At 35.5% G+C, this 25,105-nt stretch overlaps 1 protein-coding gene across 1 annotated transcript in view; it reads left to right on the top strand.

Annotated features, from left to right (window-relative positions):
* LOC122400096 (T-lymphocyte activation antigen CD86-like) overlaps window positions 1-25,105 on the top strand; it is a 187,545-nt gene that overhangs the window by 673 nt on the left and 161,767 nt on the right. The window lies entirely within an intron of this gene.

The following is a 25,105-nucleotide window of genomic DNA, read 5'->3' as shown; positions in this document are numbered from 1 at the left end:
TACAAACTCAACCAAGCTCCACGGTTCATATATTTGTTGTAACTTCTTAACAAAGCATTTATGGATTTTTTACTATATAACATTTATTCTTAGTTTTACTTGTAGAACACATTGCTGAAGAGTGTACAGAAAAATGCGGAACACCCTGTATATATTTTGAGGTTAGTTTAGATCGAGTCATCAACAGTCGTTATTTTCAAAAAAATCTCATTTGCGAATAACGACGATTAACTCTGATAATTTTTATCTATAAATATTGAAAAAGTTGTTTCAAGTAACTCGTGAAGAGAATATTCGATATAAAAATGTCCAGAACTATAACCTATGCAAAATCAAAATTGGCGTACGATACTCGAATGAACTTTGTTATTTACGAACGAGATCACCGCATATTTCTGACGAGTGATATTTGTTTCAATTACGAATTTCCCAAAGTGAGCGAAAGCATCCCTCAGGGACTCTAGAGTCTTTAATGGTGACGTTGAACCGGCAACAAATCATAGGAGGCGTTTAGGTACATTAGGGGAGTGTTAACATTATGAGACAAATGCCATTACTGAAGCGTTTAAGATTAATTTTTAATGTGAAAATTTTGAATTTGTTAACGTTAATAAAATTGAAACAGCTCACGTTGCTCGTTAGAGAAATACGGAACATCGCTAGATAAGGAGCTTCGAAAGCTTTTGAAATTGTGGAAAAAAGATCTATTTCATTCAGACGTTCTCGAGAACCTTTAATTGCTATTACGTTCTGGTTGATTTCCATACAATGAATGGATTCATGAATAAAGGAGTATCAATCGTTGGACAGCTCGATGCGAAGGCAAACTGCCAATAATTCCGACGAATCCGAATCGTTCAGATGCAGAGAATCAATGCAAAGATCGTTAATACCGACATATTTATGCACATACGTTCCGAAGTAAACCGTTTCAAAGTCACTCATTTTTCTAATTTGTGAAGCAATTTTTGGATAATTCTACACACGCTAAGTAAGTAACAAAACGGTACTAAACGATCCTAGGTATTTACCTGTCGTTATTGTGCTAGCTATACGCGGCATTAACGATATCATCTAATGGTAGATGAAATTTACGATAACAATAAATCAACCAAACCACGTATTACATTCCAAAGTGATTATACTTATTTATTCCTACAAAATAGAGTTTTGGTATCTCAAAGACAGTTGACTTCAGAACAAATGTTCTCTAATGTTTCGTCGTTTCTTTTCACGAGCTCTATGAATCTGTACAGTCCCGTGTCTATAATTCTGAAACTTCTACGTGTATTAATTTAGGTTTAGATCCGAGGATAGCGAAAGCTAATCGAAAACAACAAATCTATGTCCTGTTAATCACAAGGTGTTATTGCTTAATGTTTTAAATCATTAGGGTGCTGATAAATGAGTTCAGACACAGTATTTTTTTTTGTTTCTGTTAATTATTAGACGAATACATTTGTCAATTTAAAACTGATAAAATAGAACGAAATATCGTCAAATATGTAAGATTCGATAATTCTTTTCAAATTTCCCGCCTCGTGACATAGATGAGTGTACAAAATGGACGAAACACGCTTACCCTAATTTTTGTTCTGCTCGCAATAAATCTGTTATTACCAATAAAGAAAAGAAACACCTTTGACGATTTAATAAAATTTGCTCGATTCACCGGTTGGGGAAACTCGATCAGTCTTGTCATTTTCGATATAAATAGTTGAAGGTGTTCCAACGCAATAATTGTTCGGGACATCGAGGGAAGGTTAGGCGGTAACAATTCCGCCATACCCGGAAGCACCCGTTATCGACATTCCCAAGAATTTATAATTCCCTCGGTGATGCAGTTGGTACGCGTGAAACGACACGATGAATGGCAGTTTGAACATCGATCCGGAGGTAACGATTCCTTTCATCGCGTCAATAACTTGGAGATAGAAAATGCTTACCGCTGTTTGCGAGGGATTGCGGCGCGGGAAATAACGAGAGAGAATGTCACGCGCTAACAAAACGTCGAGCCATCTTAAGATGCAAGAACATCAACTTTTTTATGGAATCTTTTGCTATCTGTCGATGATTTCGAACCAGTTTCTTTCGTAAATATTTGCGAAAATTACGAAACGTCGACTAAGAAATTCCCAAGTTTCTCAGTCTTAAGAAAACTCACGATATTTTTTATAAAAATTGTAATTTTACTTGATTCGAACTACTTTTTTGGAATTCCAGTATTTCAACGTTCTCGAAATCAAAACTACGATGAAAGACACTTTTGAATTTTATTATACAGAATACGGGCAGCTATAAAATATTTAATAAGAATTGAAATTATAGACTTTCCGGAGAATAATGTCCGTGTAAGTAGCGAAAGATCCAACGTTAATAATTTCCGAAATAAATACATACGTAATTATTTTAATGCCGTTCGGTGTATTCATAGTATCAAATGTGACCACTGCAACAGTTTACTATATTCATTTGTCGCATTTATGAACACGTGTATTAACTTCGCCTGAAACGGAACAATACCGCAAATTGCTTCCCATAAATTTCAAATTTTGAAACGTTTGGGAAACGAGGCTGTTTGTTTAATCTCGGAGTTGCGTAAAGATTAAAATTGTGCAATCCGCAGAGAAATCTGAATCGATGGATTGTAAATCCATTTATTACATTTCATGGTTACGAATATGCACGTTCGCCGCCCGTAAAACTATATTCATAAATTGTCCCGCGTACCTTCGAAATACTATATTTATTTACTACGTATACCGTAGTCTATAAACTTTGGATTCTGATTTTTGCATAACAAAGTATAATTCGCACGCAACTGGAACAAAGGTTCGATGGGTAACGAGAGCGGAGAGGAAAATTATTCGTTCCCGTTCGAATTAAACAATTTTTTCGTTCCATTTGCTACACGTGGCCGAGCATTATCTTGATGGGAAAAACATGTTTTCTGTCGAGCAAATTAAATCCGTATTTTTTTTTTTCAATGTTGCAATCGCACCAATTGATCGATCGATCGTGCTCCAGCAGCTCGAAATCGGTTATTCGAAATGACATAAACTATTGCGGAGAAAGTAAAATATCTTGAAAATTATCAAATTATCGACAATCCTTCTTCTTCTTGTCTTTCATACGTAAAATAACACGAGGAATCAATTTATAAAAAAACAAATTTTAATAAGGACAGAGTTCCAGTTATTACAACCACCCAGTGTAAACAAATGTGAGTTATATTCGATGTAAACAAATATTGCAAGAACCTGTGGGCCAACGAAATATTTTATAAAAACAAACAAAAAGAAATGTAATAAGCTCGTGTAAAAAGTGTCTAACAGCGTGTCATCGTTTGAAATTTGGTTTAACGAAAACGTTTCCCGCGTCGAGTTCGCGTAATGAGATTAAAATGCAACGAAAATGCGAGGCATTCGATTTATCTCCCGTTGATCAGGATCGCTTTAATCGAGCAACAACGTGATTGTACTGGTAATATCGCGCGGGGAATCGTGGCGCGCTGAAGAACTCCAAACTCAATTATCCGGTCTCTCTAATTAACACGTTATTCTGCCTTCCGTCGAGCTGTTAGCTTAGGGAGAATAAACGTCGCCCGAATTAGCTGAACAAATTTTTCTCGTCCCTCTCCCGTCTCTGGCATCCCTTAGTCTTCGAGGAGCTTCCATACAAGCTATCCGTGGCCTGGATCAGGAGACGAGGTGTCTGGAAATTCCATCGAGGCAAACTTTCTCGCCAGCATCGCGGAAAATTGCATTTTTAAGCGACAGCTCATTTACTAGTAATTAACTTGGCCGTGCATGTCTTTGACTTACGGAATCAATCTTTCCGTTTCGCGTTCAACGTTTTATCTTTCACCTCGAAGTTGGAATTGCATTTCCACGTTCTGTTTTTTTACCTCTCTGCCTACGGAACACGCGAACGCAATGAAAAGATTAACGGTCGACAAACGATACGAATTGCTTGTGTCAATTTCAATTTCGATGTTACTTTAAATGCATAAGACGGAAAGGAAATTGAATTTTTTATTGAAAATAGTATAATTATTTCTATTTATAGTTTGATAATTTGCCGACAAAGCGAGATGGCGTAACTGAATCGACTCGAATGTTTACTATAAACGCTTTACCCTTTAGGCGCGACCTTGCTGACTGTTTGTAAACACTTTCGTGGTATTGCGTGCGTCACTTCAGTCTAGTTTCTGGACGAGAACAGTACGTGTCTGACATTTCTAATACAGAGTTCCGCGATAGTTTGTATCGAAGGCGATAATGGCCGCACGAACGCGGAAACGAGCGTTTACCGAATAACTTTTATTTCAACGATTGGACGAACGAAACGTGTCATTACGTTGAAATTCCCAGCCGAGTAGGCTTGGAAAAATTCAATACCTATTACGTTCCGATATTACGCTTAGGGGAAAGCGATCCATTGTCAGTTTAGGGAGATTCAATTGGTTACAATGGTTCTGACAAGAATCCAATTCCAGCATAACGTGTGACGCGTTCTTCGTCTTGCCAATTCAGGAAATTCGATATTGAGAAGTATTACTTGATATGAATGCCAATAAGATTTCAATAACTAAATTATTCAATCTAGAACTGTCATTATGATATAAATTGATGTTGACTAGAATAATCGAGATTCGTACGAGAAATTCATACAGGATAGACGATATTTTATCCTCTTCAGGGACGAATTATTTCATTCGATATAAGCAACATTTCAAACCGTGATATAGACATTAAAATTTTAATCTCATATTCAGTTTTTAAGAGATACGGTAATTCAATTTTATTATTACAAGAAATAGAAATACAGTGATCAAAATAACCAATCTTGAGACGTAGCTCCACGCGTTGTATCCCCACTACTTGTGGCGCATGCGTAGTACTTCGAACTTCAGCTATTGTAATAACTAGACTGCGGATGTTTATGCATTTATAGGAAATTTTAATCCTCAAAAAACTACAGAATGCATTCAATATGCAAAAATATAAGAAATACTTAAAGTAAGATACGAATTATTATATTTAGGGGTTGAGACAGCCCTCTGCGAAGCTTCCGTGTCATTAATTCTATTAATAAAAATGTGAATTTGCATAAAGATCCGCAGTCTAGTAATAACCATTCTCATCTAACTTGACGTATTCAAATCTTGTAATACCTTAACCAGTAATTATAGAATTGTATTTAAAGTTAATCTAACTTCGATTCGTACAAGAAGACTACAGAAATTTGACCTTTATCCGTGTTTTATTTCGCTTTCTATCCTATCTAACCTAAAAATCTCGTACGTTTCAACTAACAAATATAAAAAATACAGTAATGGGCGACAGTAATTGGGTCTTCCACGTTACGTCGCATGTAGAATTGGGTGGTCCTTAGCTACAGGGGTCAAAATTTTTTTTTTGACGCACCCCCCATAGATTGACACTTGAAGAAATCATTTATGCCAAATTTTATTGAATTGAAGTTTTGAAATTATTACAATTTCGCATTAGAGTCGAGTGTACTTATATCGTCTTATTCTAAATTTATTAACCGACATTTTTTGATGAAATTATAATTCCTTTAGTGTAAAATAACAACATTACGTGTGATCTCCAACACAATCATTCAGTTTATTATTAAACATCGAAAAGTAATCGAAAGTCGAAAAATAATAACGTAGTATCCCTACTACTTGTGGCGCATGCGTAGTACTTCGAACTTCAGCTATTGCTTAGCGACGATCCTCCCCATCTATCATTAATCGAGGTCCTACTGTGTTGTTATCGAGAGCAAAACGAATAACCATTCTCATTTAACTTGACGCATTCAAATCTTGTAATACCTTAACCAGTAATTATAGAATTGTATTTAAAGTTAATCTAACTTCGATTCGTACAAGAAGACTACAGAAATTTGACCTTTATCCGTGTTTTATTTCGCTTTCTATCCTATCTAACCTAAAAATCTCGTACGTTTCAACTAACAAATATAAAAAATACAGTAATGGGCGACAGTAATTGGGTCTTCCACGTTACGTCGCATGTAGAATTGGGTGGTCCTTAGCTACAGGGGTCAAAATTTTTTTTTTGACGCACCCCCCATAGATTGACACTTGAAGAAATCATTTATGCCAAATTTTATTGAATTGAAGTTTTGAAATTATTACAATTTCGCATTAGAGTCGAGTGTACTTATATCGTCTTATTCTAAATTTATTAACCGACATTTTTTGATGAAATTATAATTCCTTTAGTGTAAAATAACAACATTACGTGTGATCTCCAACACAATCATTCAGTTTATTATTAAACATCGAAAAGTAATCGAAAGTCGAAAAATAATAACGTAGTATCCCTACTACTTGTGGCGCATGCGTAGTACTTCGAACTTCAGCTATTGCTTAGCGACGATCCTCCCCATCTATCATTAATCGAGGTCCTACTGTGTTGTTATCGAGAGCAAAACGAATAACCATTCTCATTTAACTTGACGCATTCAAATCTTGTAATACCTTAACCAGTAATTATAGAATTGTATTTAAAGTTAATCTAACTTCGATTCGTACAAGAAGACTACCGAAATTTGACCTTTATCCGTGTTTTATTTCGCTTTCTATCCTATCTAACCTAAAAATCTCGTACGTTTCAACTAACAAATATAAAAAATACAGTAATGGGCGACAGTAATTGGGTCTTCCACGTTACGTCGCATGTAGAATAGGGTGGTCTTTAGCTACAGGGGTCAAAATTTTTTTTTGACGCGCCCCCATAGATTAACACTTGAAGAAATCATTTATGCCAAATTTTATTGAATTGAAGTTTTGAAATTATAAAGATTTCGCATTAGAGTCGAGTGTACTTATATCGTCTTATTCTAAATTTATTAACCGACATTTTTTGATGAAATTATAATTCCTTTAGTGTAAAATAACAACATTACGTGTGATCTCCAACACAATCATTCAGTTTATTATTAAACATCGAAAAGTAATCGAAAGTCGAAAAATAATAACGTAGTATCCCTACTACTTGTGGCGCATGCGTAGTACTTCGAACTTCAGCTGTTGCTTAGCGACGATCCTCCCCATCTGTCATTAATCGAGGTACTACTGTGTTGCTATCGATAGCTAAAGGAATAACCATTCTCATCGTACAAGAAGACTACCCAAATTTGACTTTCATCCATTTGTTCTGCTTTCTATCCTAACAAATATAAAAAGTAGAGTAACGGGTGACAGTAATTGGGTCTTCCACGCTACGTTGTACGTGGAAGCTCCTCGATTCGTAAAGTTGCAAAGTCACGTTTCCCATTGTACACGCGACGGGTGTCAACCGATCTTAACAATTACGGTGGACGAAGAAATAGCAACGTTATTCCGATGCTTCTCTCCGCGTCCCGATATCCCGATATCTCGTAGGAAGCTGTTTCAGAATTGTGTATACAGGCGGACGTGTTACACGTTTGCGGAATGTGGTTGATTGTTAGACGAGAACCCAATTTGCCAAACTCAAGTTCGTCGTTTGGAGCGGAAGGGGAGAGCGCACCGCAAGGACGTTGCGGCGTTCTATTGAAGTTGTAGCAGCTGATGTTATTATGCCGTGTTCGGGGTAGCTAAGGGGGACGGATATTGTGGATTTGGAACATACCTCGTTTCAACTCCATCTGAGAATGTCAGAATTAAACCGGGAACCATCGGTTTGTTATTAAATCCCACGCGGCCGGAGCTCCGGCAGCTTTATTTCTATTCGATTATTGCAACAAGTGGCTTATTAAGTAATCTCGCGCCGACTTGCACATATTTGTGCTGTCGCGAACCGTCGACGCGGCATTTCTGAATGCAAACTCGCTGTATTATTCGATTTGGGCGCGTCTTGGCACAAGAGACGCGGACGCTTTTGAAACAACCCTTGCTCGGTGCACGCGATCGATGCAAATTCATTGTTTCTTATAATTGAACGTAAAGGACGTCGCGTAAATTCGTCACGACCACCGAAATAAATATTTATTTAACCCTCCATGGTCCAAATTATGACCTAAGGAGAGTACTTTTTTTGAAGGCCATACCTTTTGCTCTATGTTTCGAGAGTGTCAGAATTTTGCACAAGAATATTAAAAATTAAATTAAAACGAATTTAGAATTTCTAGAATACTACAGAAAGGTAATTTGAAAAATGCAATTTTTTCGTGTTTCAAAATTTTTTATAAAAGTTGGGTGACAATACATGGCCCCTTAAGAGAAAAAAAACAGTTATTCTTTTATATAAATTTGCCATTCTTAATGAGTCTTTATTTAATTTCTGGCCTCCTATAATGGATCCCTTCGACGTTCACACGGGTTTACAAATATTCTAACCGAAAAGACGAAAGAACCCAGACCTGACTCGCGCTTAGTAACACGCATAGAAAACCTTAAGAACAGCGAATAAGGAAACTCAATCCACTTCGTTGCTCTTAACGTTAATTGTTCAATTAAGGTACGCTTATTCTCGCTCTCGAAACCGTCGGTACAAATTTGCTTTGGGGAATTAAGAACTATTGAAGGACGAGGCGAGCATGTCGCTAATTTTCTATGAATTTAGCGGAGCTGTTGGAACAATGGTCGTCCCCGGTTGGCTAGTAGGAATTGGCGGGACGAAATTAATATGTCGTTAACCGGGGGAACGGTTAAAGTGCTACTTGCCGTTTATTAAATTAGCGTGGACTAGAGCGCCGAAAAGTACAGCCGGTTGGGCGCGAGCGCTTAGGAGAATCGACCAGTAAATGGGAGCCAACCGTTGGGCGAGATACGCGTACAACGGAACGTACGAACGGATAGAGCGTAAACTATTGCTATTGGATGTATCAAAGCGATTCGCCAGAATGGTTGAAGGCATTATGCAAATGATCCGTAAAATTATCGTGCCCTTCGGGCATCAACGGACGAGAGCATAACTGGACTTTCCATTAAAACTGCCGGAACCCTTTCGCCGATCCCAACCGGTTGTATAAGCTCGTAAGGATGCTGTTAACGCATCCCTCTGATCGCATCGAATCCTATTTACGACGATAACTGTTTATCATAATTCGGATGGTGTTCCCTGGTCACGATTTAGCATTGCAAATTCCTTGGTTTCTATAACTGAAAACATTCAGAAATACAGCGGGTGTGAAAAGTATTCGTGCAGTGACTGATTACGACTGACATGCTGAACGATAATAATATTTATTGAACAAACATGTTACATGTACGCTCCAAAGTCTGTAGAACAACAATATCAAATAAACAAAAGGAATATTTATATTGTTTATATAAATATCTGTTTTGGATGAAATTGTATGCTTGTTACAGGTAATCCCACAAATTCTCAATAGGGTTGATATCTGATGATTGCAGGGGTGTTTTTAAAATGTGTTGGCGTGTTATATGCAATGTAATATTTATTGCAATATAAATATTCCTTCTGTTTATTCGATATTGTTGTTCTACGGACTTTGGAGTGTACATGTAACATGTTTGTTTAATAAATATTATTATTCAGCATTTTAGTCGTAATTGGTCGCTGTACGAATACTTCTTACACCCACTGTAGCTGTTATTGACGATGAAATCGTTTATACAGTCTTTCTTTTATTTGACACGAACAAAATATAAAATAAGATTTTATATCAATATTATGCATTTTTGCGTTGGACATTATTGAAATAAAATATTTGAAAAATGGCTATCGCAAATTATCTTCCAAACGAAAATTTCGATTGAAACGCGGGCTACGATACTCCCAGCGAGCTCTGAATTAGCGAATATTGCCTTTGTTTCTCTTGGCATGTTGCAACAAGTGATTGTGGAGTATTAACTGCAGGTATGTAGAAGCTCCACGCATCGTGGCACGAATGTTTAATACGCTTTGCGAGGCAGCTAGGCGGACTATATTATTACACGCGCACCAAACGTTAACCTCTAAAGATCAGGGGAACGTTAGTCTCTGTTCACGAACATTTGATAGTATTGTATTTAGAGAAATATACATTAGCTTATAATCGTATTAAGACGAGTACAGGTAACGCAGGAAGAAGCGTGTGATTGGTTCTTGTCGTATCAAGCCTCGAGCGGGCACCAATAGAAGCGCGGCGCCACGACCGCGAATTTTAAACTCTGTTAAACAGTTTCGTATGGCGCAACACGCGAATATGAATTAAATTATTTAATAGCGTTTAGTAGCAACAAATGGTCGAAGCAAATTTTACATATTGTTAAAATTTACACGTTTATCAAGTTTATTTGTGGGATTTATGTTGGTTCATTAAAATGTGCATAGTTTGAACGTTTATCATATATTACTTATATTTATAAAATACAGCAACAGTTTTCCACTTGTATCTGTGAATAATTGAATGTCTGTAAACCATTTGTGTCAGTAGTATTTTATTACTTGCAAAAAGGAATAATGTCATAGTACAAGTCAAATTAATTTTACAGTTTATACTTAAAAAATTAGATTCTATGTATTTTAATGAATTTACAAATATTTGCGTACGAGATGATTCTTAGAAATTACCATTTCTTTTAAACCAGCGAATTTATTTATATTTTTACTGTTGGATAGTGTTTATTTCATACGAAAGATGCTAACAGAGTTTTTTTTCACGTTGATTTTCTCGGAGAAAAGAGGTGGAGGGTTGCTGTAAGAGAGATGGAAGATAAAAATGAGAGAACTAGGTACAAAAGAAAGACAGTGGAGTTCCATTTGGCTGTTTTCTAGAGCTAACACGCCCCTAAGAATGTCTCACTCCAAACCAGAGTAAAAGCATTTTACCCAGTTGTAATGAAGAGGGAATCTGTCGTTTATCGAACTTCTTGTTGCGAGAATTTCGACAGATGGAGGAATCGTGTTTTAATGCATCAATTAAAAACAGTTATTACGGAATACAGTAATTAATCGTGATCGCCAACAGCGCCATTTCCTTGATCGCTTCTTAAGTTTTCGAAAGTTACAATCTTCGACAATACTCCGTAGAATACTATAATATAATGAAACAATTTACAAGGCATGTTTAACATGTTGGTTGCCAACGTTTCTAGATATATCAATAAACAGTAAAAAAGAATTATAACTGTTCAATTGTGTTAAATGAAGAAAATTTCAAAATACGAAAGCAATGAATTATGCGATCATAGAAACCGAATATTTAGTAAATGTCACGAAATAGTTTTAATGATATCGTGGAATGTACAAAATATTCAGCCAAGATTACGTTAAACATTTTCATATCATTTCCCTTGGTGTTTTTTTGTTTCTTTAATCTTCAACACCAATTTAGATTATCCATTTGCGTCAACAGCTTCCCGCGATTTTCCAGCAATATATCATTTGCATTTGTAGAACTTGATACTGGAATGATTATGCTGTAAATTAAAAAGCAAGTCAAGAGGAAGAGAACGGTTTTCTTTTTATTTTTAATCTTTTTCGTACTAATATTTGCCGCAAGAAGCAGCCACGTTGTTTCCGGGACATTTTTCAGGAGTTAATTAAAAAGAAACATCATCAGGTATTCATAGATCCTTCTGCTAATCTGGTAATTGTGAATTTTTCAGGAAACCCGGCGAACTTTTTAATAAAACATACTTCGCCATTTTTTCTACAAGGAAAGTAATATTACTATTAACGGAAATTTATTATCCTCCAAATCATACTATTTATCTCTCGAAATACCAAATTTAGAATAACAAATATTTACATTCTTCTCACGTTTTTCTAATACCATAAATTATATATAAAAAGAATATATCCAATCAATATTAATAAAAAAATTATATGAATAATTTACTCTTTTTTTAATTAAATAAATTTGAATATATTTTTTTAATATTTTATAATATCTAGAATTGAATAAAAGAACGAATGACGAATGACGAAGAGGTAAATGAGTAATGGCGGATAAAAAGTAAATATCTCATTATTAATTTAATATGTCATTAGTAGTCCGTGAAGAATCCGTGTAACGGCCAAGCAGCTAAATTACTTTCCTCTGGACAAAATGAATTACACGGTTATCGAAAAGAGCGATGGCTCTGAAATCGGTATAACAGTTTCCGAGTCACGTACAAGGTTATTAACTTGGTCTTTCTCGCAACGAAAGGCGTGTACGATCGGAATCGTTCAATTACTTCGAGTAGACCCTTCCCCTCTGAAAATCTTACATCTTTATTAACGCTCTCGGAATGTTGACAATGTCGTTTATTAGTACACGATAAGAGTACATAATGAAGACTTATTTTTAACCCATCGATCGATATCTATAAAAAGAATTGAGTTTTTATGGCATTCGTGTGTTTCACAATTTCGAGCGAGAAACCATCGTCGACGCGGCAAAATAATTCGATAATTATACATTCTGAATAATTATTTCATACAGAATCTATTTTTATAGTATTTTTTACAAACCATACGAATACTTTTTACCGATAGAAGTAGCATTGAAAAATTCTAATAACGCTTTTTGTAAAGATGGGGTACGGTAAATAATGATTGTAAAAAATACTAAGAACATTGCGGAACCGGGATTGGCTATATTTCTGAAAGTGTAATAGGCACGAAGAAAGGTTACGAGATGGAATTAAATTGGGTTATAGGCTTTATCTTCCCACGACACTGTGCGTACGTGCTATACTCTGCAATTGCAGGGCACGCTTTTATTTCGTACGTAAAAAACTATTGCGGCGATACAGTCGCCGACCGATGATGAAATTGCAAGGGCGGAAGGACCGTCCTTAAAAGTAAAAATAATTAAATTAACCATTCAACTTAGTATTTGAAAAATAATAAATTTGTCTGTGAATGCAAAAGTATCTCTGGTTACAGTTTTATCTTAATTAATATTAATACAATTTATTAATTTACTTTTTAAAATTTTAATGGGAGATTCTAGAGGCCAAAATCAGTCAAAAATCAAGCATACTAATTTGTTGATCGAGGCTTCGTTAAAAAGTTATAGAAACATTTCCGGTCACACATTAGATTTTCAGTAAAGAATTTTTTTTCTCGAAAGTGCGTACAATTTCGAGGGTATGTGTATTCGCCAAAAATAATTGTAATTGAAACCTGCAACTGAAAGTAATTTTTCCAGAACGATTTAAAATTTTTTCATTTTATCGAAAAATTTGTCCACCTTCCTGAATTTTTTTCTCGAAAGTGCAAAGGATTTCGGGGGTATGTCTATTCACCAAAAATGATTGCAATCGACCCCTGCAACTGAAAATAATTTTTTTAGAACGATTAGAAACACATGAAATTTCAGTGAAACATATCAATCTATGGTCAGACATTACATTTTCGGTAAGGATTTTTTTTCTCGAAAGTGCGTAGGATTTCGAGGGTATGTGTATTGACCAAAAATGATCATAATTGACCCCCGCAACCGAAAATAATTTTTCCGTGACTGATTTGAAATTTGTTAGTTTCATTTTTTAATAACTTTTCAACGAAGCCTCAATCAACAAATTAGTATCCTTGATTTTCGTCTTATTCTGGCCTCTGGAATCTGTATGTATAATAAATTACATATTCAATTAATTATTGCAGTACATAAATAATAGGATGTATTTAGTTTATTTCAAATAAACATATTTTTCAAATGCTAGTGCGATAAAAATAATACGAACATCCATAATGGATTAAGATTTGTCCTAAAATAACGAGTAAACATGTAGTCTGAGTAAAATTTGTTGCATATACGTCGGACGACTGTTATTTATGAGACACTAAGAAAGTGACTTTTAGATAATAAAGCCAGTTTTATTAATAGATTTTTACTTCGCTATTTGTTCGGCAGGCACGTCCATTAACACGATGCAAAACCTCGGCGAGTGATAAAATCAGGCATACATTACTGTTACTGCGCAAAGTGGAAGTACTTTATGCATGCAATGAGCTGTCTACGTTGTATTAAAACACAAACACGATCTTTTCGCTATTCCCTCCGGGAACTAATGATTTCAATCACATGAATTTTAATACTGTTATGACCTGTTTCATAATCACGACAAACAAAGCTATTACAAGGGAAAAGAATGTGCTGCAATTAATCTTGAACGGTGTTTCTTTTGACTACGAATACATAAAATAGATATTTGTCTTCTACGTCTGTCCTGTGTTAATAGAGACAAGTCCAAAGTGTAATTAATATCAGAGGATCTCGTGTTATTACACGAATTTAAAACACTTTTGCAAACAGGTTTGTTCGAATCATTATTTATGAGAAACTTTTAATATAGTTATAAATAGTTATTGCAAGTTCATTACTAACGCTCACGAAGATGTAACAAAAGCTATAAAAATTAAGTAAAATGAGTAAACGGTAGCAGTAATGATTACGGTTCGCTTATAGAGAGCAAAGTTCAAGCAGTTATCGAGGGAATCCTGTGTATTTTGAGCAAAACGCAGCATTGAAAAAGGAAAGTATATTGTATAAATTTTTACTTATTTTTCCACAGAGATATTTATTTTTGTAATAATCCACATATATAAATATTTCAATCTTCGCAAGAAAATTTCTTTCGTGAAATATAGACACCTTAATATTCTAAGATCGAAAATGTCAATAAAAATGGAAGCTAATTCCGATAACGGTCTTCCTAATTTTAATTGAACAGAGACATTAACCTGTAGCTTAACACGTACACTAGGGTCAAACGATTTTGGTCGTACTACCACGGGCACACGTAAGTGCAGCAAGAGATGGGATCCCTTTCTAAGCGCGTTCTATGCTGTTGGTGATGCGCAAAGGAAGTCGGAATGCGCTTAGAAATAGATCCTTCTCCACATTCCACTATCCATGCATCGGTAGTAGTACAGAATCGTTTGAATCAAGTACACAACACATTCGTAAGAGTAGAATCAAGGTACAACGTACGCTTATTTTAATATATCGACCAATTCCAAGAGGCACGAATTATAGTTACAACAAAATCGTGCAGGGCACCGTAGAAATTACTTCAATAAATTGATTTACAGGGAGCAGGTGCCTAAATTTTTCGGCGAAAATGAAAAGTTCCATATCATTCCAAAAAAATTATATTCGCTCGCGAGGGTAAATTTCAATCATTTTTGGTCAACAGACATACCCTCGAAATCCTACCCATTTTCTAGAAAAAAATTCGAAAAGGTGTGAAACTTTTCCACAAAATTAAAAAATTTCAAATCGTTTTGGAAAAGTTATTTTTAGTTACAGGAGTCAATTATAATCATTTTTTATCAGTAGACATACTCCCGAAATCCTACCCAGTTTTGAGAAAAAAATTCGTTACCGAAAATGGAATGTCTGATCATGAATGAATGATTCCCCTGAAACTTCACGTGTTTCAAATTGTTCTAAAAAAATTGTTTTTAGCTACCGGGGTCAATTATAAGCATTTTTGGTGAATAGACGTATCCTCGATATCCTACCCATTTTCGAGAAAAAAAATTCGAGAATGTGTGAAATTTCTCGACGAAATAAAAAATTTTCAAATCGTTCTGGAAAAATTATTTCCGGTTGCGGGGGTCAATTACAATAATTTTTGGTGAATAGATCTACCCCCGAAATCCTACCCACTTTCGAGAAAAAAATTCAGTACGGACGGAACTTTAAACGTTAATAACTTTTCAACGAAGCCTCCATCAACAAATTGATATTCTTGATTTTCGTCCTATTTTGGCCTCCAGAATCTCCCATTATAATTTTTCCCTGAGGTGGCCGAGCACTCTGTATATTTTTAAATATAAAAAAAAAGAATTGTTCTTTCAAGTGAAAAACATATATGTATATAGGTGCTCTGAAAATATATTTTGATTAAATCCGTGGAATTTTATAAAAACGTCGTGGAAAGAAGGTCGATAGGGGGTTAGAAGCTTTTTTACTAGTGATTTTAATCCGCGGCGCTTTATTTAATCCGATCGTGAACACCGGGGCAGCTCGTTTATCTTAACTTTTCGTTTTGTCCCTCGAGTCTTGAATCTTCTAAAATCTTCGCGGATGACCTGATTCCTGCTTCAGGATGGGAAGCCCAGCCCCGAGTTTCGACGGTCGTTCGGTGGAAAATGCTTTCCTTCGATGTTCGGCACTTGTTCTGCGTACTCATTCCCATGTCGTAGACCGTCGGGAGGATATCCTCTCCTGGTTGAATACTACTTCCTAAGAGGCGGAGCACAATGGCACGTTCGTCGCTCGCAGGAGAAGGATCGTCCTAAAAATTGTTCACGCTTGTTCTGTTCCGTTCCTGTCTTTGGCCGCGTCTCGTTCAGGAGATTCGAGTTAGTTATTCGATTTAGTCTTCGTGTTCGGTTCAACGACTTTGAATTTGCTTCTAGACGATCGCTAATTACGACCAAGTGCGTCGCGTTTTGGTCCGCTGCGATATGCAGATATCTTCGAACAAATCCAGTAAACAAGCTATTTAGTCGAGTCTCGAAGTTGGGTACCACTTTCAGTAATTCGATACTTTAAACAAAAATAGAAATTTTCATATTAATTGTCTCGAGATCTTTAGAAAAATTTCTTTTTGGATGGGAAAATCAAACTTGCTTTGTCGAAAGGAATTTTCAACATATTTGTAAAATAGGCAGACGTGCAATATTTATATAAAATAAACAAACAGTCGAGAGCTATTATTTCACCAAAAGTGGATATACAAATAGTCTTTTGGGCACTCGTAAATAAATTTGAAAAAATATATGATTTTCGACACTTTTGACAAATAGGTAGGCGTGCAATATTTGTATAAAATAAAGAAACAGTCGAGAGCTATTATTTGTTGCATATAAGAACTAAAATTTCCCCAGAAGTGGATATACAAATATTCTGTCTTTTGGGCACTCGTAAATAAATTTGAAAAAATATATGATTTTCGACACATTTGGCAAATAGGTAGGAGTGCAATATTTATATAAAATAAAGAAACAGTCTGTTATTTGTTGCACGCAAAAACAAAGATTTCACGAGAAGTATACGTAGAAGATTTAAATGAGAATCCCTGACTTAGGCTGTGCAATTCTTATTGTTTGGGAGTAGGAAGTCGTGGATGTCTAGGATTCTGGATGGAAAGGGAAATGGAATGAAAATTTCCAGGGGATGAACGTGGGTCGTCTGTATGCCGTTCGAGGATGGTAGTTTATGACACTGTCTGAGTCGAAGTTCAGAGCAATATGGCTTGCGCGTGTATCAGTTAGAACTGTGCATTTCCGATGGAGATGATTGTCTTCTCTAACCACTAGGTTGGTCTTATAGTTTCGTAAGAGCTGCAAATTGCAAGGTGTGTTTCTTGGTAGTGGTTTGTTCCGATTTTCATGCCTGGGTATTGTTCGAGGATTCGTGGAAATCAACTTTCGAGATGTAGAAATAGTAGCAAAAAACCGGGTCAAAAATTTCAATAAGTTTTGAACTGTGGGCCCAAATAAACGGAAAAAAAAATCGAGGGTAATGATCATAAAATGTAGAAGAAATTTTTTAAAACGTAACACGACTAAAAAATATCGATTTCTAAATTTTCTGGTTACACAATAATTATTATTTCTTATGTAAATTTAAATATCAAGGTTTGTTATTTTATTTTTTATATGCAGGTTTTGAAGGCAATGTTTATTATTTTATCGTTGATATGCAAGCTCGAACGATACAGTTTATTATTGCGAAATTTATGTGACAACAGACGCCAGCAGAAAACAACTATAAAGTGGCTTCGATTTGATTTGGCACATTTCGTGCAATATCTCTGCCGTAACTCGATATTTGCAGTGAACTAGTGTCGCGGAAGACGCGATAAGAGTAATAAAATCGACTAAACCGGGAGAAACGTGTAATTTACACGCTAGGCAGCATAGTTTCTGCGTTCCTGTAGTTTAAAAAAAAAAAAAAATATCAAATATCGTTGAAACAGTTCAGATATTAATCTCCGTTACGTTTTATCTGTCGCTCTTTTATTTGTCTTGTCCCGTTCGTCACTGTATGTTTGATTTTGGCAATTAATGGCCTCTATCGATATCGATGGACATCAATTTCGGAACCTCAATTTCATTTAATATATTTAAAAAATTTACTCCGCGTACATAGATTGTTTTTATCCTCTATTTTTGCATGTTTCATTTCGCTGTCTTCTCGATTTTTCATTACACTCGACGTTTTAATGTCAATTCCAATTACGTTGGACGGACACCAAAATGGACGTCGAATGTGAAACATTGACTGTGTTGCTTAGCTTAAAAGGAGGCATTTTTTTTAAATTGTTGGTAAATCATTTCCACAGGAAAACACGATGATATTTTATGTTAAAGAAAAGTGCATAATATGCATAAAGTGCATAATCATTATGAAGACTCGTATTAAGTAAGGAAAACTGAGGTTAGGAAACGAATTAAAAAAATCGTCGCTAGAGGCGTTCGCGTCGCCTCTGTTGCCGACTGTTGGGAGATTATTGTTCCAACAAAGCTTCGAATTATGTGTTCGAAATGCTGGTTTTCCAATCGATGACTTCTTGGCCGAAGAAAATTGCCCCGGTGAATCCGAAACTTACGAAACGACATTTGTGTCTCTACGACTGTTAATAATGCGCCCGATAAAGTTGTACGAATGTTGGCGAATTCGTTTCTCTGCCAATAAAGTAGGGTTCCAGTCCCCTTGGGGCATAAAGTGCTGTCGGAATTATCTGGGGATTGGATACGTGCTATCAGAAATTTATCTGCACAATTATTTACAGGAGTTTGCCTTGTATACAAAGCAATGAATAATGCCTCCCCCTGTGTCTCGAATTTAATCTCGTTTCTGTGGGACTCAATATTCCTCAATTTCCACGACACTTCTTTGCAAACCTTCGTTAAATTCGTTATGGTTCGAACGAAGTGTTACGTTTTCACAGATACGAATTAAGATATTGACTTTATTATTATTCAATTATTCCAGAGTTAGAGTTCTTTCTTTTTCTAGCAAATTCAGTTTATCACGATGTAACGTAAGTTGCTCTATCATTGTTTCGACAATGACACACAGAAAGTGGTTTTACGGTTACGACACGAGGGGTGGCAGTTGTTAAAATTATTTATTTTCTCTGAAATCGTGGACCTGTACGAACGTCGTTGAAATTTACTCCGTCGGACAGTTCTTGCAACCGCAGCCAGGAATCTCTTTTCTCGCGTTAGGAGCTGCTTTGCATAAAATGCAGGTGAACGCACCCAATTTTGTACGACAACAGTTGCATCAAACGCCAGCCTCTGAGCACACAAACTCTTGAATAAAGACCGGTGCGAGGGGTGAATTTTCTAATCAGATTCTTCACGCTGCTGTAATTACAGTGAACGTCGAGGTGCGAACCTCTCTACACATATTAAATTCCGCCTTTGCTAGACTTTCTGGCGCAATCTCCATCCGGTTACTATATATATAACCAGTTTTGAAATCTGGATCGAAACCGGGTCAAGAGTCCGACTTGTTAAGGCTTTGAATACGGTTGAGTTTACGGCCCGACAAAAGAGATCGAGATCGTGCCATTATTTCGACTAGAAAACGGTTTCGGTTAAAGGTAAAAACGAAAGTCGTTGGATTTTTACGATCGATATATTAATATATTGATCACGACACTGGCGAACAAAACTTTTAAAATATAATATGTGAAACTATAAAATGTATCTATTCAATATAAATATTTATTAATCCGTGGATCATAAATTTATTGTATATTAATTGTACATTATCTATTAATGTATAAATTATATATTCGATAAACCCATGAATGTATATAGATTGTCAAACTCTCAGTATACAGGGTGTTCGGCCACACCTGGGAAAAATTTTAATGAGAGATTCTAAAGGCCAAAATAAGCCGAAAATCAAGAATATCAATTTCTTGACTGAGGCTTTATTAAAAAGTTATTAAAAAATTAAATTAACAAATTTTAAATCATTCTGGAAAAATTATATTTAGTTACAGGGGTCAATTACAAACACTTTTTGTGAATAAACATACCCCCGAAATCCTACACAATTTCGAGAAAAAAATTCGAGTAGGTATTGAAATTTTTAAACGAATTTAAAAAATTTCAAATAATACTAAAAAAATTATATTTAGTTACAGGGGTCAATTACGAACACTTTTTGTAAATAAACATACCCCGAATTCCTACACATTTTCGAGAAAAAAATTCTTTACCGAAAATCTAACGTGAGGCTAGAAATGCTTCCCTGAAATTTCATGCAAATCTTTAAAACGTCATAACTTTTGAACGGATTGGACGATTTTAACGTTTCGAAACGCAAACGACGCGTATTTTAGTGGAGAATATGTAGAAAATCCAAAAATAATCGAGAAGTTGATCCTTGACCTCGTAAAATGAGGAAAACCCCATAAAAATGGTCCAATATTCAAACAGCCATAACTCCTACAATAGTGGATATATTTTAGTGATACTTTTTTCTGAAGTAGAGCTCATAGGTACCTACAAAAAAGTATTAGACGGCTTTTCTACAGGGCGTCAAACAAAATTCCTAAAAATCAAAAACGAATTTTCAAGAAAAATCGACAGGGGGTAATTGTTCGGTGAAAAAAAAATTTCAAATCGTTCTAAAAAAATTATTTTCCGTTGTAGGGATCAATTATAATAATTTTTGGTGAATTCACATACCCCCGAAATCCTACCCATTTTCTAGAAAAAAATTCGAGAATGTGTGAAATTTTTCGACAAAATTAAAAAATTTCAAATCATTTTGGAAAAATTATTTTTGGTTGCAGGAGTCAATTATAATCATTTTTGATCGGCAGACATATTCCCGAAATCCCACCCACTTTCGCGAAAAAAATTCGAGGATGTGTGAAATTTTTCGACAAAATTAAAAAATCTCAAATCGTTTTGAAATGTTAATAACTTTTTAACGAAGCCTCCATCAACAAGTAATAAAAAAAACGATAACGGGAAACTTATTATTATTAACATTATTATATTTTATATATCATTTTATGTTGAGAGTAAATTCCAATGCGGGTAATGGCGGATGTTTGCGCATGCGCGATACAAGGCGGTATATAAAAAGTGAAATATTCACAAAAGAAGGAAAGCAAAAGTGTGGAGGGAAAGTGAGAAGACGCAAATAGAAAAGAAGAATCGCTAAGATTAAAAACGAGTACGGCGCAGGATAGGACAAATAATTTGCCCCGATTACGGAAGACAAAAGAGAGGTTAGGTTGACAATTTCAAGTATGGAGGAGGATAAGAAGATGGAAAGATAAAGACAACCTGTACTAGATGACCCGTATAAAGTGGTACAAGCTGTTTGTATCAAAAGTAACGAAGACATCAACTTAATTTTTTTTAATTAAAAGGGACGGGGGAGTTTGTTGGTGTGCAACAAATTTTTTAGGGATTGAAAGGAAAATACGGTCGGTGTTTGGTGAAACATCGCTTCAACTATTCCATGAAATATATTATAATATATATCTTACTATTATCGAATTAAAATAATAAAATCGAAGTTCCACCATTTAACCAATTTACTGACATTATAATTTGCGAAATCGTCGAGAATAAAACTGAACGAGGAAAATTGGCGAACAAGGTGATAGAGGGTTGAAGAACTCGCTGTCACTTCGAAAACTGCTTACGATACTCGCGCAGATAAACACCGAAGAAAATAACTTTGTACTTCGCGTCGTTCACCGCGTATTGCAGCATTCTCAAGAGATATTTCAATGCACTGACGACCGGCGATATTCTTTATTGGAATGCATCGGTCAGTGGACACTCAGCAATGGAGCACGTCACGGTGAACGGCGATGCGCCACGGTATTTCATATTTCAATTGAAAAATAGCTACAATTCATAAAACATTCTCGCGGATTCTCTGACCCAGTTCCTGGCGCGGATGCAAAGCTCGCAGAAAATGGGTTTCCCAGGGTTTTAGGAGTGCTGGAGGAATATTTGTCAGAAGCTGTTGGAGAAGATAATTGCAAGAAAGTGTTTTCTTTTTACGGGAAGGCTGAGTCAAGCCGTGAAGAGTTTCGTCAATACATTTTTCGTGTAGGAAAGTCGGTTGCTGGATTATTAGAAATTGTATGGTTAACCGTGACGCTGGCGGGGCGGGTGATAAATGCGATGTACTCGACCGTGATTTACGCGTGAATTTTCACTTTTCCAAACGTTTTTTACCGTTTCGGTTGCCTTTGTACTCGCAAGCGTCGCGAAATTTGATTCCATTAACTTTGGTTCCAACAATATTACATTCACAAATTTCCTACTCTCTGTTCTCCTTCTGTGGCTGAAATCTTTGAATCCTATTCCATTTCGTCGATTCGAGCAATTTCAGTCGTATTTTCTTTAAAAAGAGGTACCGAATTAGTATCCTTTGTCCCCAAATGCATAAAGAATGAATTTCTATATGCAGTTCTTTTGTATAGTGCGATTCAGCAGAAACAGAACACACAAATAATTCTTTTTAGTTTCAAATATATAAAACGATTCTTCTGCATTGTTTTACAAGTGAGAGTATTTCATTTTCCAGAACTTTTAAAATCATCAGTGGTTTTTTAAAATGGAAAATCAGTTTAGTTTAAGTTTCATACAAGTTTGTATTGATCACAACGTGTATTAGTTTCTATAAACTCTATTCATAGTTTTAAGGCTTTCAGAGATTAATACAATAATGTGTATCAATTTTGAACGACCCTAGTTATCAGTTTCATATAGATGTTATTTAACACTTATCAGAATACCTGCAACATACGTAAACTTCCTAACGTTTCTGTGAGTCTGATTCTTGTGAAAGTTGCTAAATAGAGACAGTCAGCGTAGTTCGATCTGTTAAATAAAATATGTCGTCGTATCAGGTGATATCTCGGAATACATTGATCGAAAATGGCCGATGAAATCCAGATTCAATGGTGGCGCGAGAATACAGTCGTGAACGAATCCCGATCCGCCGGTGAATAAAATTTCCTTCGGAGATTACAGATTCTGAGTCTGTCGAAGTCTCTGACAAAAGTTAATTTTAGCCGCAGGATCTTTGACTTCACGATATTCTGCCCGTTGAAAGTGACAAAGGTACAATCGCGCGAGAAAGTCCACAACGCTCGATTAAAACACTTTTAGTTACACTTCGCCATTTAAATACGTACCAAAAAATTTTAATGCGAGATTCTAGAGGCCAAAATAAGACGAAAATCAGGGATACTAATTTGTTGATTGAGGCTTCGTTAAAAAGTTATAGAAACATTTCCGGCCACACAGTATATTTTCAGTGAAGAATTTTTTTCTCAAAAGTGTGTAGGATTTCGGGGGTATGTGTATTCACAGAAAATGATTGTAATTGACCCTTGAAATCAAAAATAATTTTTCCAGAACGATTTGAAATTTTTTTTTCGCTGGAAAATTTCAGTGAAACATGTCAATGTATGGTCAGGCATTACATTTTCGATAAGGATTTTTTTTCTCGAAAGTGCGTAGGATTTCGATGGTATGTGTATTCACAGAAAATGATTGTAATTAACCCTTGCAATCAAAAATAATTTTTTTGGAACGATTTGAAATTTTTTAATTTCGCCGTAAAATTTCAGCACCTATTGGAATTTTTTTCTCGAAAATGCGTAGGATTTCGATGGTATGTGTATTGACCAAAAATGATTGTAATGTACCCTTGCAATCAAAAATAATTTTTTTAGAACGATTTGAAATTTTTTAACGAAATTTTTTAACGATTTTGACGAATCCACAGATTGATATTCTTGATTTTCGTCTTATTTTTTAATATGTTCTCGTTAAAGAAATTCTTCTACTACTGGCATTATAGTTTTGCTGGATATTTCTGAACACTCTTCCATCTCTGGAGATGTAACTGTTTTAGCTCTTCCCGCGGTCGACAACTTTATTGACAACGACCCAGTTTCGCGGAGACACTGATGAATTCTTGAAAACTTGTGTCTATCAGACTGTTTTCTCCGAGGAAACGTTTCTCGACACAATCGAACTGCCAAACTCATGTTACCGTGTGCAAGTCCATAAAATGTATGTCAGTCGGTTCTGAAAATAAATAACCACGGGCTGGATGGGCGGAACGTATTTTAAAAAGAATACGAACGACGAACATCTTGCTAAAACAATTTATATTCCGTTGGTAGTCGAATATTTAAAATTATTTGTTGTATTTGGTAGCTGTGTGTTATAATAACTATATTACAGATTCTTACTTAAAACAGTAACACATGTTTGAGGGGTGAAATTAATCTCCAAAGTTCACATCTTCGATGCCATCTTTAATATTTAATTATTGGTAGAAGAATTCACTTTCGACATATTTGTAAAAATAAATAATGCATTCATAAACTTAAATATCTTTATTTCGTTACAAAATAATGACAATTGTAACGATTTTTTAATTAAAATAGACAATCCGAGGCATGAGAATGTAATTAAAGATAACTTTGATTTTTCTATTAATTTTATTGCTCACCTGGGGACCGTGTTAATTTTCGTAAAAATCATAAAATGTTCGGAAGAGTTGCTTATACCTGCGATAGTTTCCAAGTCAGCATCGGGGAGGTGAAACTTTGGAGGGTAGTTTCACCGTTTTAAACTTCAGTTCTCGAAGCTAAAAAGGTACGTGTCCCTATCTTATGGCTGCCTCAAGAACCTGAAAAGTTTCATCGAACCCTGCGTTGGACACTTTGCGAATGATTCTTGCAAAGATTAAACATTGAAAAGAAATAATTTTCCCCCGAAATTAGAAAATTCTTAAGTTAAGTGGTGATCTCAAGCCCGGGTCGTATTTTATCAATGACCTCGTCTTAACTTCTGTAACGTGTGAAAATTGATAATGTGTCTATGTGTCTGGGATGAAAAGTCACTATTTTTGAGCGTTTGGTCTTAGCAGTGGAGTCGTAATGTCAAAGGGAAAGCTATTCATACTTCAGAAATTCAAATTTTCGTTTCTGGCCGGACGTTATTAAGGAGACTAATTGGACAGGAATTTGCTTTGCCCGTATATTTTTCAGCTTTTAGCGCTTTATGAGTTTCAAACCATCTGCAAAGGGCATACGCAATTTTTGTTATTTCACCATTGGATGAAATAATACTGTACCTGGAACTGCCTTCAAAGAAAACTTTTTCAAAGTAAA

This window comes from Colletes gigas, unplaced genomic scaffold (assembly GCF_013123115.1).
Source record: "Colletes gigas isolate AHSC1104 unplaced genomic scaffold, ASM1312311v1 Colletes_gigas_Sc00016, whole genome shotgun sequence".
NCBI classification, from domain to species: domain Eukaryota; kingdom Metazoa; phylum Arthropoda; class Insecta; order Hymenoptera; family Colletidae; genus Colletes; species Colletes gigas.
This window is presented reverse-complemented; position numbering and strand designations above follow the sequence as displayed.